The sequence below is a fragment of the Oncorhynchus masou genome, chromosome 9 (assembly GCF_036934945.1).
Source record: "Oncorhynchus masou masou isolate Uvic2021 chromosome 9, UVic_Omas_1.1, whole genome shotgun sequence".
Taxonomy (NCBI): Eukaryota; Metazoa; Chordata; class Actinopteri; order Salmoniformes; family Salmonidae; genus Oncorhynchus; species Oncorhynchus masou.
The window spans coordinates 13,983,290-14,000,789 of NC_088220.1; the positions used below are offsets into that span (position 1 = coordinate 13,983,290).

A 17,500-nucleotide genomic window follows, 5' to 3' on the forward strand; every position below is an offset into this window, starting at 1 on the left:
CCCCTCCCAGCTCCCCTCCTCCATGAAAAGGGGTGGGTCTTCCTGGAACTCATTCATCTCTCTGAAGGTGTCGTCCAGACTGAAGGACAGCAACTCCCCGTCACCGCCACGCCCCAAAGCATTCTGGGAGGCGTAGAAGGAGGGGCGGGGCGATGAGTGAGAGAGAGAGGGGCGAGGGGAGGAGTGGTAGGGGGGTGTAGCGTCACTCTTCTCTGAGATGATGGACTGCCGGGCGCTGGCGGGGGCTTATGCTCTGAGAGAGAAACATATGAACACTGAATGTAAAGGTTTCGGTACACTGTATATGAAAATCCATGTACTGTACATTAGAAATGTAGCTATGAAACTTCCTTGACTCTCCTAGCAGTTCAGCTTGGTGCTGCAATATGTGCCTGTTCAACAAATTAATAAAATATTATCTCCCTTGTCATGGGCGCAACATTGGTTTTATATGTTTTTTTTAATTTATCCAGTCGGATTAACACTCCAAACAGTCTACCCGACCACTCGGAGGAGTCTGCATGGTCCAGGGAAAATGAAAGGTAAGCAAAAAGTGAAACATTAGGAAGAAAAGTAAAGAGTTTGACTATGTATAGAGTTCCCTTTTAGTGTTCTGGCCTACTTATCTACAGCTGTCAGGGAGAAAATGTTCTTGGCTTTGACTGAGACAGAAGGATATATCGACCTCTAAACAATCTTCTACCATTCAGCTGAGGTTGTATTAAACAATCTGATGAACAATGTATTAACTTTCATAAATATCATATTACCTTGTTAATAGATAACGTATTACTAACCTTGTTTTGGTTGGTTTCTGATGTATGTAAAGTCAGACTGATCCAGTCTATCTGCAGGAAGAAATATATATTTCACTGGTGTTTCACATACAGTGGTTCTTCCTTTTAAAAGTTGCTTGGTAATGCAGCACAGACTGCGGGCTCACGCAGAATTCTACGGCACATTACTTAACTGTCAGCCATTGTTGCCATTTATGCTCGTTAATGCTAGTTTGACCACCAGAGGGCGTCTTTGAGAAGCTAAATTATTGAAATGAAATGGGGCTGTAGGCCTAAGGGTCCTCTGTACTGCAGCTGTTTTAGCATAACTTACCTATTGATAAAGCATACAGTACAGGTCTTTAAATACAGTCAAGCAGCACTCAGTATAACACAGTGGTTCCCTACCTACAATAGTCTGACAGTACTCAGTATAACACAGTGGTTCCCTACCTACAATAGTCTGACAGTACTCAGTATAACACAGTGGTTCCCTACCTACAATAGTCTGACAGTACTCAGTATAACACAGTGGTTCCCTACCTACAATAGTCTGACAGTACTCAGTATAACACAGTGGTTCCCTACCTACAATAGTCTGACAGTACTCAGTATAACACAGTGGTTCCCTACCTACAATAGTCTGACAGTACTCAGTATAACACAGTGGTTCCCTACCTACAATAGTCTGACAGTACTCAGTATAACACAGTGGTTCCCTACCTACAATAGTCTGACAGTACTCAGTATAACACAGTGGTTCCCTACCTACAATAGTCTGACAGTACTCAGTAGAACAAAGTGGTTCCCTACCTACAATAGTCTGACAGTACTCAGTATAACACAGTGGTTCCCTACCTACAATAGTCTGACAGTACTCAGTATAACACAGTGGTTCCCTACCTACAATAGTCTGACAGTACTCAGTATAACACAGTGGTTCCCTACCTACAATAGTCTGACAGTACTCAGTATAACACAGTGGTTCCCTACCTACAATAGTCTGACAGTACTCAGTATAACACAGTGGTTCCCTACCTACAATAGTCTGACAGTACTCAGTATAACACAGTGGTTCCCTACCTACAATAGTCTGACAGTACTCAGTATAACACAGTGGTTCCCTACCTACAATAGTCTGACAGTACTCAGTATAACACAGTGGTTCCCTACCTACAATAGTCTGACAGTACTCAGTATAACACAGTGGTTCCCTACCTACAATAGTCTGACAGTACTCAGTATAACACAGTGGTTCCCTACCTACAATAGTCTGACAGTACTCAGTATAACACAGTGGTTCCCTACCTACAATAGTCTGACAGCACTCAGTAATTCCCTATACTGTATAGACTGAGGGATCCTCTCCTACCTAGTCTGTAGACAGTACTGATGTCAGAGGAGAAGAGTCTCTCTAGGAGGCCGCTGTCTCTGGGTTCACTACTGCAGGGGTTAATCTGGGCCATTGACGCACGTTCCTCCTCACTCAGAAACACCAGTTGTCTGTCTCTGACAAGGAGGGAGAGAGAGCGAGAGTGAGAGGGCAGAGAGAGGGAGTGGAGAGAGACAAAGAAAGCATTATCACCCACATGACTGCTCTCAACCACCCATCCATCCCTCCCCCCTTCCATCTCTCTATCCCTCCACCCAACCCTCCATCCCTCCCCCCTTCCATCTCTCTATCCCTCTACCCAACCCTCCATCCCTCCCCCTTCCATCTCTCTATCCCTCCACCCAACCCTCCATCCTCCATCCTTCCATCTCTCTATCCCTCTACCCAACCCTCCATCCCTCCATCTTTCCATCCCCCCACCCCACCCCTCCATCTCTATCCCTCCCTTTACCCCTAACCCTCCCATTACCTCCATCCCTCCATCCCCCTACTTCCCCACCCCCCCATCTCTCTACTCCTCCATCCCCCCATCCCCCCACCCCTCCATCTTACTCCTCCACCCCCTGCAACCATTTATCCTTCCCCCATCCCCCCCCGCTTCATCTCTCTACTTCCATCCCCCATCCCCCCATTCCCCACCCCTCCATCTCTCTACTCCTCCATCCCCCCATCTCTACTCCTCCACCCCCCACCCTCCATCTCTCTACCCTCCATCCCCCCACCCCTCCATCTCTCTACTCCTCCATCCCCCATCCCCCCATCCATCTCTACTCCTCCATCCCCCATCCCCCCACCCCTCCATCTCTCTACTCCTCCATCCCCCCATCCCCTCCATCTCTCTACTCCTCCATCCCCCATCCCCCACCCCTCCATTTCCCATCCATCCCCCCCACCTCCATCTCTCTACTCCTCCATCCCCCCATCCCCCCACCCTCCATCTCTCTACTCCTCCATCCCCCCACCCCTCCATCCCCCCATCCCCCACCCCCCTCCATCTCTCCATCTCTCTACTCCTCCATCCCCCATCCCCCCACCCCTCCATCTCTCTACTCCTCCATCCCCCATCCCCCCACCCCTCCATCGCTCTACTCCTCCATCCCCCCATCACCCCACCCCTCCATCTCTCTCCTCCATCCCCCCCATCCCCCCACACCTCCATTGCCTACTCCTCCATCCCCATCCCCCCACTCCTCCATCTCTCTACTCCTCCATCCCCCATCCCCCACCCCTCCATTGCCCCATCCCCCCATCACCCCCTCCATCTCTCTACTCCTCCATCCCCCCACACCTCCATCACTCTACTCCTCCACCCCCCATCCCCCACCCCTCCACCTGAAGCCTCTACTATTAACAACAGATAAACAGATAGACCAGGTAAATGTGAACATGACACATTGTCCACTGTCCCTGTTCCTATAAGACCAGTTGAGGGGTGAATAAATACATGTTTTGAAAGAAAATAGATATTTTGAAAATTAGATTGTTCCAAATAAGTCTCTGTTCTCAGCAAAACTATTATAAATTCATAATATTATTCACAGTGGTTTGGTATTGTGATACTGTTGTCCCCTCATGGTTTGGTATTGTAATACCATGTATAGCCCTCACAGTGGTTTGGTATTGTAATACTGTCATGTATAGCCATGGTTTGGTATTGTGATACTGTTGTCTATAGCCCTCACAGTGGTTTGGTATTGTGATACTGTTGTCTATCCCTCACAGTGGTTTGGTATTGTAATACTGTTGTCTATAGCCCTCACAGTGGTTTGGTATTGTGATACTGTTGTCTATAGCCCTCACAGTGGTTTGGTATTGTGATACTGTTGTCTATAGCCCTCACAGTGGTTTGGTATTGTGATACTGTTGTCTATAGCCCTCACAGTGGTTTGGTATTGTGATACCATCCCCACAGTGGTTTGGTATTGTAATACTGTTGTCTATAGCCCTCACAGTGGTTTGGTATTGTAATACTGTCATGTATAGCCCTCCAGTGGTTTGGTATTGTGATACTGTTGTCTATAGCCCTCACAGTGGTTTGGTATTGTGATACTGTTGTCTATAGCCCCCAGTGGTTTGGTATTGTAATACTGTTGTCAAATCAAATCGAATCAAATGTATTTGTCACATACACATGGTTAGCAGATGTTAATGCATCTGCTTGTGCTTCTAGTTCCCATTGCAGTAATAACCCCATCTAACCTATAGCCCTCACAGTGGTTTGGTATTGTGATACTGTTGTCTATAGCCCTCACAGTGGTTTGGTATTGTGATACTGTTGTCTATAGCCCTCCAGTGGTTTGGTATTGTAATACTGTCATGTATAGCCCCTGTTGTCTATAGCCCTCACAGTGGTTTGGTATTGTAATACTGTTGTCTATAGCCCCATCTCCCTCACAGTGGTTTGGTATTGTGATACTGTTGTCTATAGCTCCAGTGGTTTGGTATTGTGATACTGTTGTCTATAGCCCTCACAGTGGTTTGGTATTGTAATACTGTTGTCTATAGCCCTCACAGTGGTTTGGTATTGTGATACTGTTGTCTATAGCCTCCATGATAATGTTGTCTATAGCCCTCACAGTGATTTGGTATTGTGATACTGTTGTCTATAGCCCTCCAGTGGTTTGGTATTGTAATACCCCCATCCCCCCAACCCTCCATCTCTCTAGCCCTCCAGTGGTTTGGTATTGTGATACTGTTGTCTATAGCCCTCACAGTGGTTTGGTATTGTAATACTGTTGTCTATAGCCCCACAGTGGTTTGGTATTGTCACATACTGTTAGCACCCTCCATTTGGTATTGTGTAATAACGCCCTCACAGTGGTTTGGTATTGTAATACTGTCATGTATAGCCCTCACAGTGGTTTGGTATGTTGTCTATAGATACCCCTCATCCCCCCTGTTGTCTATCAGTGGTTTGGTATTGTGATACTGTTGTCTATAGCCCTCACAGTGGTTTGGTATTGTGATACTGTTGTCTATAGCCCTCCAGTGGTTTGGTATTGTGATACTGTTGTCTATAGCCCTCCAGTGGTTTGGTATTGTAATACTGTTGTCTATAGCCCCACATCCCCTCACAGTGGTTTGGTATTGTAATACTGTTGTATAGCCCTCACAGTGGTTTGGTATTGTGATACTGTTGTCTATAGCCCTCCAGTGGTTTGGTATTGTGATACTGTTGTCTATCCCTCACATGGTTAGCAGGTTTGCGAGTGTAGCGAAATGCTTGTGCTTCTAGTTCGACATTGCAGTAATAACCAACGTCTAACCTATAGCCCCACAGTGGTTTGGTATTGTGATACTGTTGTCTATAGCCCTCACCCTGTCATGTATAGCCCTCTACAGTGGTTTGGTAATACTGTTGTCTATAGCCCTCAGGTTTGGTATTGTAATACTGTTGTCTATAACAGTGGTTTGGTATTGTAATACTGTCATGTATAGCCCAGGTTTGGTATTGTGATACTGTTGTCTATAGCCCTCACAGTGGTTTGGTATTGTGATACTGTTGTCTATAGCCCTCACAGTGGTGTCCACTGTCCTAACTGTTGTCCTAAATCAAATGTATTTATTTGTCACATACACATGGTTAGCAGATGTTAATGCGAGTGTAGCGAAATGCTTGTGCTTCTAGTTCCGACATTGCAGTAATAACCAACGAGTAATCTAACCTATAGCCCTCACAGTGGTTTTATTGTAATACTGTCATGTATAGCCCTCAACAGTGGTTTGGTATTGTGATACTGTTGTCTATAGCCCTCAATGGTTTGGTATTGTAATACTGTTGTCTATAGCCCTCACAGTGGTTTGGTATTGTGATACTGTTGTCTATAGCCCTCACAGTGGTTTGGTATTGTATCACAGTGGTTTGGTATTGTAATACTGTCATGTATAGCCCTCACAGTGGTTTGGTATTGTGATACTGTTGTCTATAGCCCTCACAGTGGTTTGGTATTGTGATACTGTTGTCACAAATAAGTTGTGCTTCTAGTTCCGACATTGCAGTAATAACCAACGAGTAATCTAACCTATAGCCCTCACAGTGGTTTGAATACATAATTGGTTTGGTAAAAAAATCAGTGGTTTGTGTTGTGATAACTGTTCTCATAGCCCTCACAGTGGTTTGGTATTGTGATAATGTTGTCTATAGCCCTCACAGTGATTTGGTATTGTGATACTGTTGTCTATAGCCCTCACAGTGGTTTGGTATTGTAATACTGTCATGTTCACAGTGGTTTGGTATTGTAATACTGTTGTCAAATCAAATCGAATCAAATGTATTTGTCACATACACATGGTTAGCAGATGTTAATGCGAGTGGTTTGGTTCTATTCCGTGAATACTGCCCTCACAGTGGTTTGGTATTGTAATACTGTCATGTATAGCCCTGTTGTCTATAGCCCTCACAGTGGTTTGGTATTGTAATACTGTTTTCTATAGCCCTCACAGTGGTTTGGTATTGTAATACTGTTGTCAAATCAAATCGAATCAAATGTATTTGTCACATACACATGGTTAGCAGATGTTAATGCTAGTGTAGCGAAATGCTTGTGCTTCTAGTTCCGACATTGCAGTAATAACCAATGAGTAATCTAACCTATAGCCCTCACAGTGGTTTGGTATTGTGATACTGTTGTCTATAGCCCTCACAGTGGTTTGGTATTGTGATACTGTTGTCTATAGCCCTCACAGTGGTTTGGTATTGTAATACTGTCATGTATAGCCCTGGTTTGGTATTGTGATACTGTCTGTTAGTCACAGTGGTTTGGTATTGTGATACTGTTGTCTATAGCCCTCACAGTGGTTTGGTATTGTGATACTGTTGTCTATAGCCCTCACAGTGGTTTGGTATTGTGATACTGTTGTCTATAGCCCTCACAGTGGTTTGGTATTGTGATACTGTTGTCTATAGCCCTCACAGTGGTTTGGTATTTGTCTATAGATGGTTTGGTATTGTGACTGTTGTCTATAGCCCTCACAGTGGTTTGGTATTGTAATACTGTTGTCTATAGCCCTCACAGTGGTTTGGTATTGTAATACTGTTGTCTACAGTGGTTTGGTATTGTGATACTGTTGTCTATAGCCCTCACAGTGGTTTGGTATTGTAATACTGTCATGTATAGCTGTGGTTTGTATTGTGATACTGTTGTCTATAGCCCTCACAGTGGTTTGGTATTGTAATACTGTTGTCAAATCAAATCGAATCAAATGTATTTGTCACATACACATGGTTAGCAGATGTTAATGCTAGTGTAGCGAAATGCTTGTGCTTCTAGTTCCGACATTGCAGTAATAACCAACGAGTAATCTAACCTATAGCCCTCACAGTGGTTTGGTATTGTGATCTAACCTATGGTTTGGTAGTGATACCCTCACAGTGGTTTGGTATTGTGATACTGTTGTCTATAGCCCTCACAGTGGTTTGGTATTGTGATACTGTTGTCTATAGCCCTCACAGTGGTTTGGTATTGTAATACTGTCATATTGGTTTGTGCCCTCACAGTGGTTTGGTATTGTGATACTGTTGTCTATAGCCCTCACAGTGGTTTGGTATTGTGATACTGTTGTCTATAGCCCTCACAGTGGTTTGGTATTGTGATACTGTTGTCTATAGCCCTCACAGTGGTTTGGTATTGTGATACTGTTGTCTATAGCCCTCACAGTGGTTTGGTATTGTGATACTGTTGTCTATAGCCCTCACAGTGGTTTGGTATTGTGATACTGTTGTCTATAGCCCTCACAGTGGTTTGGTATTGTGATACTGTTGTCTATAGCCCTCACAGTGGTTTGGTATTGTGATACTGTTGTCTATAGCCCTCACAGTGGTTTGGTATTGTGATACTGTTGTCTATAGCCCTCACAGTGGTTTGGTATTGTGATACTGTTGTCTATACAGTGGTTTGGTATTGTGATACTGTTGTCTATAGCCCTCACAGTGGTTTGGTATTGTAATACTGTCATGTATAGCCCTCACAGTGGTTTGGTATTGTAATGCTGTTGTATAGCCCTCACAGTGGTTTGGTATTGTAATGCTGTCATGTATAGCCCTCACAGTGGTTTGGTATTGTGATACTGTATAGCCCTCACAGTGGTTTGGTATTGTGATACTGTTGTCTATAGCCCTCACAGTGGTTTGGTATTGTAATACTGCTGTTATGTGTAGCCCTCACAGTGGTTTGGTATTGTAATGCTGTTATGTATAGCCCTCACAGTGGTTTGGTATTGTAATGCTGTCATGTATAGCCCTCACAGTGGTTTGGTATTGTAATGCTGTTATGTTTAGCCCTCACAGTGGTTTGGTATTGTAATGCTTTTATGCCATCAAACCCCTGCAACTTATCCAGAACGCTGCAGCCCACCTGGTTCTCTCATGTCACCCCGCTCCTCCACACACTGCACTGATTTCCAGTCAAAGCTCACATCCACTACAAGATCAGGGTGCTTACCTACAGACCAGCAAGAGGAACTGCCCCTCCCTATGCTCAAACCCTACACCCCATCCCGAGCTCTCCGTTCTGCCACATCTGGTCTCTTGGCCCTCCTACCCCTATGGGAGGGCAGGTCCCGCTCAGCCCAGTCCAAGCTCTTCTCTGGCCTGGCGCCGTAGTGGTGGAACCAGCTTCCCCCTGAAGTTAGGACAACATTCCCTGCCCAACTTACAAAACCCCCTGAAACTCTGCCTCCTCAATGAGTATCTTAAATAATCCCCCTCCTCACCTCGACCCCCCCACTTCTAGCTCTGACTTTGCTGACAGCTACTTTATTGAGGAAAAGTGTATTTAATATGCCTGTGATATGTGGTTGTCCCACCTAGCTATCTTCAGATGAATGCACTCACTACTGCAAGTCGCTCTGGATAAGAGTGTCTGCTGAATGACTAAACATTTTACATTGAAATGTCTTGCTCTTACGGGGGTTTGGCGTTGAGTGGCTTGACGTGAGCCTTGTGTACGAAGCCGGTGTTTCCCGTAGAGCAGTGTGTTCCTATGAACATGTCCAGACCTCGGAGTAGCATCCCCTGTATCTCAATCACGTCACCTCGACTCAGCTGGAGCTCATCAGAACCTACTGGGTTGTGGTCCACTACAGCCTCACATGATCCGGTTACTGCAAGGGGAGTGGAGAGGAGAGGGGGTTGGAGGAAATACCTAGTATGTGTAATGAACACTGGCCATGGCATGAGTGTAGTGTGCTGTAGAACCCTGTCGGTTCCTGCCCTCATCTATAGGGTGATGAAACTGTCCTCTCTCTGAAGGGTTAGGTTTAGGGTAAGGGCCTCACCTATAGGGTGATGAAACTGTCATCTCTCTGAAGGGTTAGGTTTAGGGTAAGGGCCTCACCTATAGGGTGATGAAACTGTCATCTCTCTGAAGGGTTAGGTTTAGGGTAAGGGCCTCACCTATAGGGTGATGAAACTGTCATCTCTCTGAAGGGTTAGGTTTAGGGTAAGGGACTCACCTATAGGGTGATGAAACTGTCATCTCTCTGAAGGGTTAGGTTTAGGGTAAGGGACTCACCTATAGGGTGATGAAACTGTCCTCTCTCTGAAGGGTTAGGGGGTAAGGGCCTCACCTATAGGGTGATGAAACTGTCATCTCTCTGAGGGTTAGGTTTAGGGTAAGGGCCTCACCTACAGGGTGATCAAAATGTCCTCTCTCTGAAGGGTTAGGTTAGGTTTAGGGTTAAACTGTCATCTCTCTGAAGGGTTTTTAGGGTAAGGGTCTCACCTATAGGGTGGTCAAAACTGTCCTCTCTCTGAAGTGTTAGGTTTAGGGTTAGGTTTAGGGTAAGGGTAAGGGTCTCACCTATAGGGTGATCAAATTGTCCTCTCTCTGAAGTGTTAGGTTTAGGGTTAGGTTTAAGGGTAAGGGTAAGGGCCTCACCTATAGGGTGATCAAATTGTCATCTCTCTGAAGGGTTAGGTTAGGTTTAGGGTAAGGGCCTCACCTATAGGTTGGTCAAATTGTCCTCTCTCTGAAGGGTTAGGTTTAGGGTAAGGGCCTCACCTATAGGGTGATCAAATTGTCCTCTCTCTGAAGGGTTAGGTTTAGGGTTAGGGCCTTTAGGGATGAAACTGTCCTCTCTCTGGGTTAGGTTTAGGGTTAAGAAGGGTTAGGTTTAGGGTAAGGGTCTCACCTATAGGTTGGTCAAACTTGTCATCTCTCTGAAGGGGAGCATCCGGGGTCAGAGTACTTCCTCAGAAACCACCTACACAAACAGGAAACACATCAGCTTGGGACAAAATGGCTGCCATATTTCCCTACAAAATATAAGACTGAGGAAACACAAGTGTGAAAATGAAGGATAGAGGTTGATAGCTTATAGGGTGACTGAGTATGTCACTGTGTCATGTTATAAGGTGTACATACAGCATAGAATGTATTGTGACTTACTGGTAGAAGGGGTATAGGGTAGGGGGTTGGGACTAGGTAACTCACTGGTAGAAGGGGTATAGGTTAGGGGGCAGGGACTAGGTAACTCACTGGTAGAAGGGGTATAGGTTAGGGAGTAGAGAATAGGTAATTCACTGTTAGAAGGGTGGTTAAAATGTCCTCTCACTGAAGGGTATAGGTTAGGGACTAGGTAACTCACTGGTAGAAGGGGTATAGGTTAGGGACTAGGTAACTCACTGGTAGAAGGGGTATAGGTTAGGGACTAGGTAACTCACTGGTAGAAGGGGTATAGGTTAGGGACTAGGTAACTCACTGGTAGAAGGGGTTAGGTTAGGGACTAGGTAACTCACTGGTAGAAGGGGTATGGGTTAGGGAGTCAAATTGTAATTCACTGTTAGAAGGGGTTAGGTTTAGGGACTAGGTAACTCACTGGTAGAAGGGGTATAGGTTAGGGACTAGGTAACTCACTGGTAGAAGGGTTAGGTTAGGGAGTAAGGGTAACTCACTGGTAGAAGGGTGATAAATGGACTAGGTAACTCACTGGTAGAAGGGTTAGGTTAGGGACTAGGTAACTCACTGGTAGAAGGGTGAGGTTAGGGACTAGGTAACTCACTGGTAGAAGGGGTATAGGTTAGGGACTAGGTAACTCACTGGTAGAAGGGTACAGGTTAGGGACTAGGTAACTCACTGGTAGAAGGGGTATAGGTTAGGGACTAGGTAACTCACTGGTAGAAGGTGGGTACAGGTTAGGGACTAGGTAACTCACTGGTAGAAGGGGTATAGGTTAGGGGGTAGGGACTAGGTAACTCACTGGTAGAAGGGGTATAGGTTAGGGACTAGGTAACTCACTGGTAGAAGGGTTAGGTTAGGGACTAGGTAACTCACTGGTAGAAGGGGTATAGGTTTAGGGACTAGGTAACTTACTGGTTAAGGGTATAGGTTAGGGACTAGGTAACTCACTGGTAGAAGGGGTATACGTTAGGGACTAGGTAACTCACTGGTAGAAGGGTACAGGTTTAGGGACTAGGTAACTCACTGGTAGAAGGGGTATAGGGTAGGGACTAGGTAACTCACTGGTAGAAGTGTTAGGTTTAGGGACTAGGTAACTCACTGGTAGAAGGGGTATAGGTTAGGGATGAGGTAACTCACTGGTAGAAGGGGTATAGGTTAGGGACTAGGTAACTCACTGGTAGAAGGGTGATCAAACTGGTAACTCACTGGTAGAAGGGGTTAGGTTTAGGGACGGGTAACTCACTGGTAGAAGGGTGATAGGTTAGGGACTGGTAACTCACTGGTAAAAGGGTTAGGTTAGGGACTAGGTAACTCACTGGTAGAAGGGCCTACAGGTTAGGGACAAGGTAACTCACTGGTAAAGGGTTAGGTTAGGGACTAGGTAACTCACTGGTAGAAGGGGTACAGGTTAGGGACTCTGAAGGTAACTCACTGGTAGAAGGGGTATAGGTTAGGGACTAGGTAACTCACTGGTGAAGGGGAGCATCCGGGTTAGGGACTAGGTAACTCACTGGTAGAAGGGGTACAGGTTAGGGACTAAATGGTAACTCACTGGTAGAAGGGGTATAGGTTAGGGACTAAGTAACTCACTGGTAGATAGAGGTATAGGTTAGGGTGACTGAGGTAACTCACTGGTAGAAGGGGTATAGGTTAGGGACTAGGTAACTCACTGGTAGAAGGGGTATAGGTTAGGGACTAGGTAACTCACTGGTAGAAGGGGTATAGGATAGGGGCACGGACTAGGTAACTCACTGGTAGAAGGGGTATAGGATAGGGACGAGGTAACTCACTGGTAGAAGGGGTACAGGTTAGGGACTAGGTAACTCACTGGTAGAAGGGGTACAGGTTAGGGACTAGGTAACTCACTTGTAGAAGGGGTACAGGTTATGGACTAGGTAACTCACTGGTAGAAGGGGTATAGGTTAGGGACTAGGTTACTCACTGGTAGAAGGGGTACAGGTTAGGGACTAGGTAACTCACTGGTAGAAGGGGTACAGGTTAGGGACTAGGTAACTCACTGGTAGAAGGGGTATAGGTTAGGGACTAGGTAACTCACTGGTAGAAGGGGTATAGGTTAGGGACTAGGTAACTCACTGGTAGAAGGGGTACAGGTTAGGGACTAGGTAACTCACTGGTAGAAGGGGTACAGGTTAGGGACTAGGTAACTCACTGGTAGAAGGGGTATGGCAGCGGCTGCATGGTGTTGACAGGCACTAGTCCGTGTTGTCCGGTGGAGAGAAGGGTGCCCTCCCAGTGACTGTCCTGCCCCGTGTCTCTAACCATCAGCAAATCGTTACGTCTGAAACACAACTCCTCTTCCTCATCACTATGCTCGCCACTGCTCAGCAGCGCCTTGGCCAAGAACGAACCTGGGGGTGAGAGATACATACAGGTAAATAACACGCAACGAACACCACACCAGATGCAGGTTTCTGTAAAGAATGAACATTCGACTGAACTAAAGGGATCTTTTCATGGAACTGAGGCTCTGTCCTACGTCACAGAATACTGTTTTAAAAATCCATTCTCAACATACACACGCCTTCACTGGCTATTGATTCCTCTCAGCCATTAGGGAGAACAGTACTTCCTCTTAAAACAGTATGTCTACAATGGAAATGCAGTGTAGGAAAATACCTCTCTAAAGTATGTTGAGTTAATGGCTGACAAATTGTAAAGTGAAAAAGAGCACTGTGCTTGTTTTGCTGTTTTACTTGGTCTCTGAACAATCAGAACACGCCATCAGTGAAAGTGTAGCTCTATTTCATTTATAGGTATCTGGAACAACTGCTGAAATATCATGACAATGTCCCTTCAGTTCAGTGGTTGAGTAATAAGTTGACATTTTATGCTTCTGTTCTTCTCTGAGTGGAGTGTGACATAAACTGATGTTGATGATGAAGGTCAGGAAAGTAGAGCACATAAGCTGTCCATAAGGAGTTCGTAGAGTGTGTAAGGTCTTCATAACGTGTCCATTAGTAGTTTATAAACTGTTCATAAGATGTTTTGAATTTTTTAATTTAACCAGGTAGGCTAGTTGAGAACAAGTTCTCATTTACAACTGCGACCTGGCCAAGATAAAGCAAACCAGTTCAACACAAACAACACAGAGTTACACATGGAATAAAGAATAAATAAGTCAATAACACAATAGAAAAAAAATAACGTTTATATACAGTGTGTGCAAACGAAGTAGCGAAGTAATTACAATTTAGCAAATGAACACTGATGTGATGTCTATAAAGACTTCATAAGATGCTGATATGGTGTTCATAACCTGTCATAAGATGCTGATATGGTGTTCATAACCTGTCATAAGATGCTGATATGGTGTTCATAACCTGTCATAAGATGCTGATATGGTGTTCCTAACCTGTCATAAGATGCTGATATGGTGTTCATAACCTGTCATAAGATGCTGATATGGTGTTCCTAACCTGTCATAAGATGCTGATATGGTGTTCATAACCTGTCATAAGATGCTGATATGGTGTTCATAACCTGTCATAAGTGGCTGATATGGTGTTCATAACCTGTCATAAAATGCTGATATGGTGTTCATAACCTGTCATAAGATGCTGATATGGTGTTCATAACCTGTCATAAGATGCTGATATGGTGTTCATAACCTGTCATAAAATGCTGATATGATGTTCATAACCTGTCATAAGATGCTGATATGGTGTTCTTAACCTGTCATAAGATGCTGATATGGTGTTCATAACCTGCCATAAGGAGTTCAAGTGTCCATCCCAAACCTTCTAAACTAGCGGTCCCAGGTAGTTTGGCCAGGTGTTGTTCATAATATGGTTATAACATGTCATAAGATGCTGATATGGTGTTCATAATCTGTCATAAGGAGTTCAAGTGTCCATCCCAAACCTTCTAAACTAGCGGTCGCAGGTAGTTTGGCCAGGTTTTGTTCATAATATGGTCATAACCTGTCATAAGATGCTGATATGGTGTTCATAACCTGTCATAAGGAGTTCAAGTGTCCATCCCAAACCTTCTAAACTAGCAGTCCCAGGTAGTGTGGCCAGGTGTTGTTCATAATATGGTTATAACATGTCATAAGATGCTGATATGGTGTTCATAACCTGTCATAAGGAGTTCAAGTGTCCATCCCAAACCTTCTAAACTAGCAGTCCCAGGTAGTGTGGCCAGGTGTTGTTCATAATATGGTTATAATATGTCATAAGGTGTTCATAAGTTGTTCATAGGGTGTTTATAAAGAGTTTATAAGGTGTTCGTTCACCCTCTTGCAGCAGCAGTCCCAGGTAGAGTGTTGCCAGGTGTTGTTCATAATATGGTTATAACATCTCATAAGGTGTTCATAAGTTGTTCATAGGGTGTTTATAAAGAGTTTATAAGGTGTTCGTTCACCCTCCTGCAGTAGCAGTCCCAGGTAGAGTGTTGCCAGGTGTTCCTCGTCTACAGTCACAGTGATCTCCAAGTCCCTCAGCAGCTCAGTGTCCAGCCAGAACGACTGGTCACATAGGAAATTCTCCAGGCACCGCGCCACATAGCCTGGACATACAAAATGCACATAATATGTTCATAACATGTCATAAGGTGTTTATAACATGGCATATGCTGTTCATATGGTTCACCACACCACACAGCATAGACACATAACGAAGTAAGAGGAAGTTGTCCCTACATCCTGATGTAAAGCCTGTTTTTTCCGGGTCGATTCGTTAGGATTGGGTGCGGGGACGCTGGTCCTAGATCTGTGCTTATTGGCAACTTCTAACCAGGCTGGACATAATAATCAGCTATCAGACTGTGGAAATGAGAGTTTCATCCATGTCGGGTAGACTAGGATAGTACAGCATACCCAGAGCCAGGTAGGTAGACTGGGATAGTACAGCATACCCAGAGCCAGGTAGGTAGACTGGGATAGTACAGCATACCCAGAGCCAGGTAGGTAGACTGGGATAGTACAGCATACCCAGAGCCAGGTAGGTAGACTGGGATAGTACAGCATACCCAGAGCCAGGTAGGTAGACTGGGATAGACTAGGATGGGATAGTACAGCATACCCAGAGCCAGGTAGGTAGACTGGGATAGTACAGCATACCCAGAGCCAGGTAGGTAGACTGGGATAGTACAGCATACCCAGAGCCAGGTAGGGGATAGACTACCCAGAGGGTATGGGATAGTACAGCATACCCAGAGCCAGGTAGGTAGACTGGGATAGTACAGCATACCCAGAGCCAGGTAGGTAGACTGGGATAGTACAGCATACCCAGAGCCAGGTAGGTAGACTGGGATAGTACAGCATACCCAGAGCCAGGTAGGTAGACTGGGATAGTACAGCATACCCAGAGCCAGGTAGGTAGACTGGGATAGTACAGCATACCCAGAGCCAGGTAGGTAGACTAGGATAGTACAGCATACCCAGAGCCAGGTAGGTAGAGAACTTCCACATCTCCTCTACAGTCTTGAAGGTGATGACAAAGCTGTCCTTCTCAGCATGGACAGACAGCAGACGGGCAGACAGGTCCTGTATGGAGGCAGAAGTACCGAAGACATTGATGAAGGAGCAGAGAGGATGCAGAGAAGGTCACCTTTATGCTAAACCGACTCCTGGCCCCTACATCAGGGAGAAAATACTTTCAGCAGGACAACGGTTGGTACTGCTCCTTTGGTCTAGGCGGGGTCATCGGTTTTGGCATGCCTTGACCTCTAACTTCTAACAACTGACCTAAGAACTGTGACGAACCTTGAAGAGCTGAATGACGTCCTGACTGTTGCTCTCGACGACCCTGAGTCTTGTACGGAGCGCCTCCTGTAGTTCAGAGTCAGGTATTACACCTGAGCACCGCCGACCGCTGAACACTAGAACCACGTCTACACACACACAAACACACACACACACATAAACACACACACAAACGCACGTACACACGCACATATGCACACGTGCACACACACACTGTCAGTCTCGTCATCACCGGTAGGCGTATTGACTGATACTGTGATATTGTCATGTAGAGGTCAATATGCAGAGGTAAAGCTGTTTATGTGACTTTTCGCAGAAAGTAAGTGAGTGAATTTTAGAGCTCAGTGAGTGTATTACAGAGCTCAGTGAGTGTATTATAGAGCTCAGTGAGTGTATTACAGAGCTCAGTGAGTGTATTATAGAGCTCAGTGAGTGTATTACAGAGCTCAGTGAGTGTATTACAGAGCTCAGTGAGTGTATTACAGTGCTCAGTGAGTGTATTACAGAGCTCAGTGAGTGTATTATAGAGCTCAGTGAGTGTATTACAGTGCTCAGTGAGTGTATTACAGAGCTCAGTGAGTGTATTACAGAGCTCAGTGAGTGTATTACAGAGCTCAGTGAGTGTATTACAGAGCTCAGTGAGTGTATTATAGAGCTCAGTGAGTGTATTACTCAGTGAGTGTATTATAGAGCTCAGTGAGTGTATTACAGAGCTCAGTGAGTGTATTACAGAGCTCAGTGAGTGTATTATAGAGCTCAGTGAGTGTATTACAGAGCTCAGTGAGTGTATTACAGAGCTCAGTGAGTGTATTACAGTGCTCAGTGAGTGTATTATAGAGCTCAGTGGGTGTATTATCAGTGAGCTCATTGAGTGTCTCAGTGTTAGACTAGGAATAACAGATCTATTACAGCCTTGAGTGACTCTTAGTGGACGTTTAAAAGGGACCTTTAAACATTAGGTCCATTTAGTAGAAAGTAACAGATTATCATAGAGTAGCTAAGTAGCTGTGTCTACTGCAACATTAACGTTAAGGGAAGAAGAAGAGTCATCAGTTTTCTTTCAGGATGTTGACATACATACAGACAACATGAATGATAAAGTGATCATCGAGATGACTGTATAGAAAGAGACAGGATACAATAGAGATGCTGTGATAGCATCAACACCAACAGATCCACAATAAGCATCACACCACACAACCATGAC

The 17,500-nt window shown here is 45.0% G+C and overlaps 1 pseudogene; it reads right to left on the reverse strand.

Moving 5' to 3' along the window:
* LOC135545548 (SH3 domain and tetratricopeptide repeat-containing protein 2-like) overlaps positions 1-17,500 on the reverse strand; it is a 45,363-nt pseudogene that overhangs the window by 21,869 nt on the left and 5,994 nt on the right.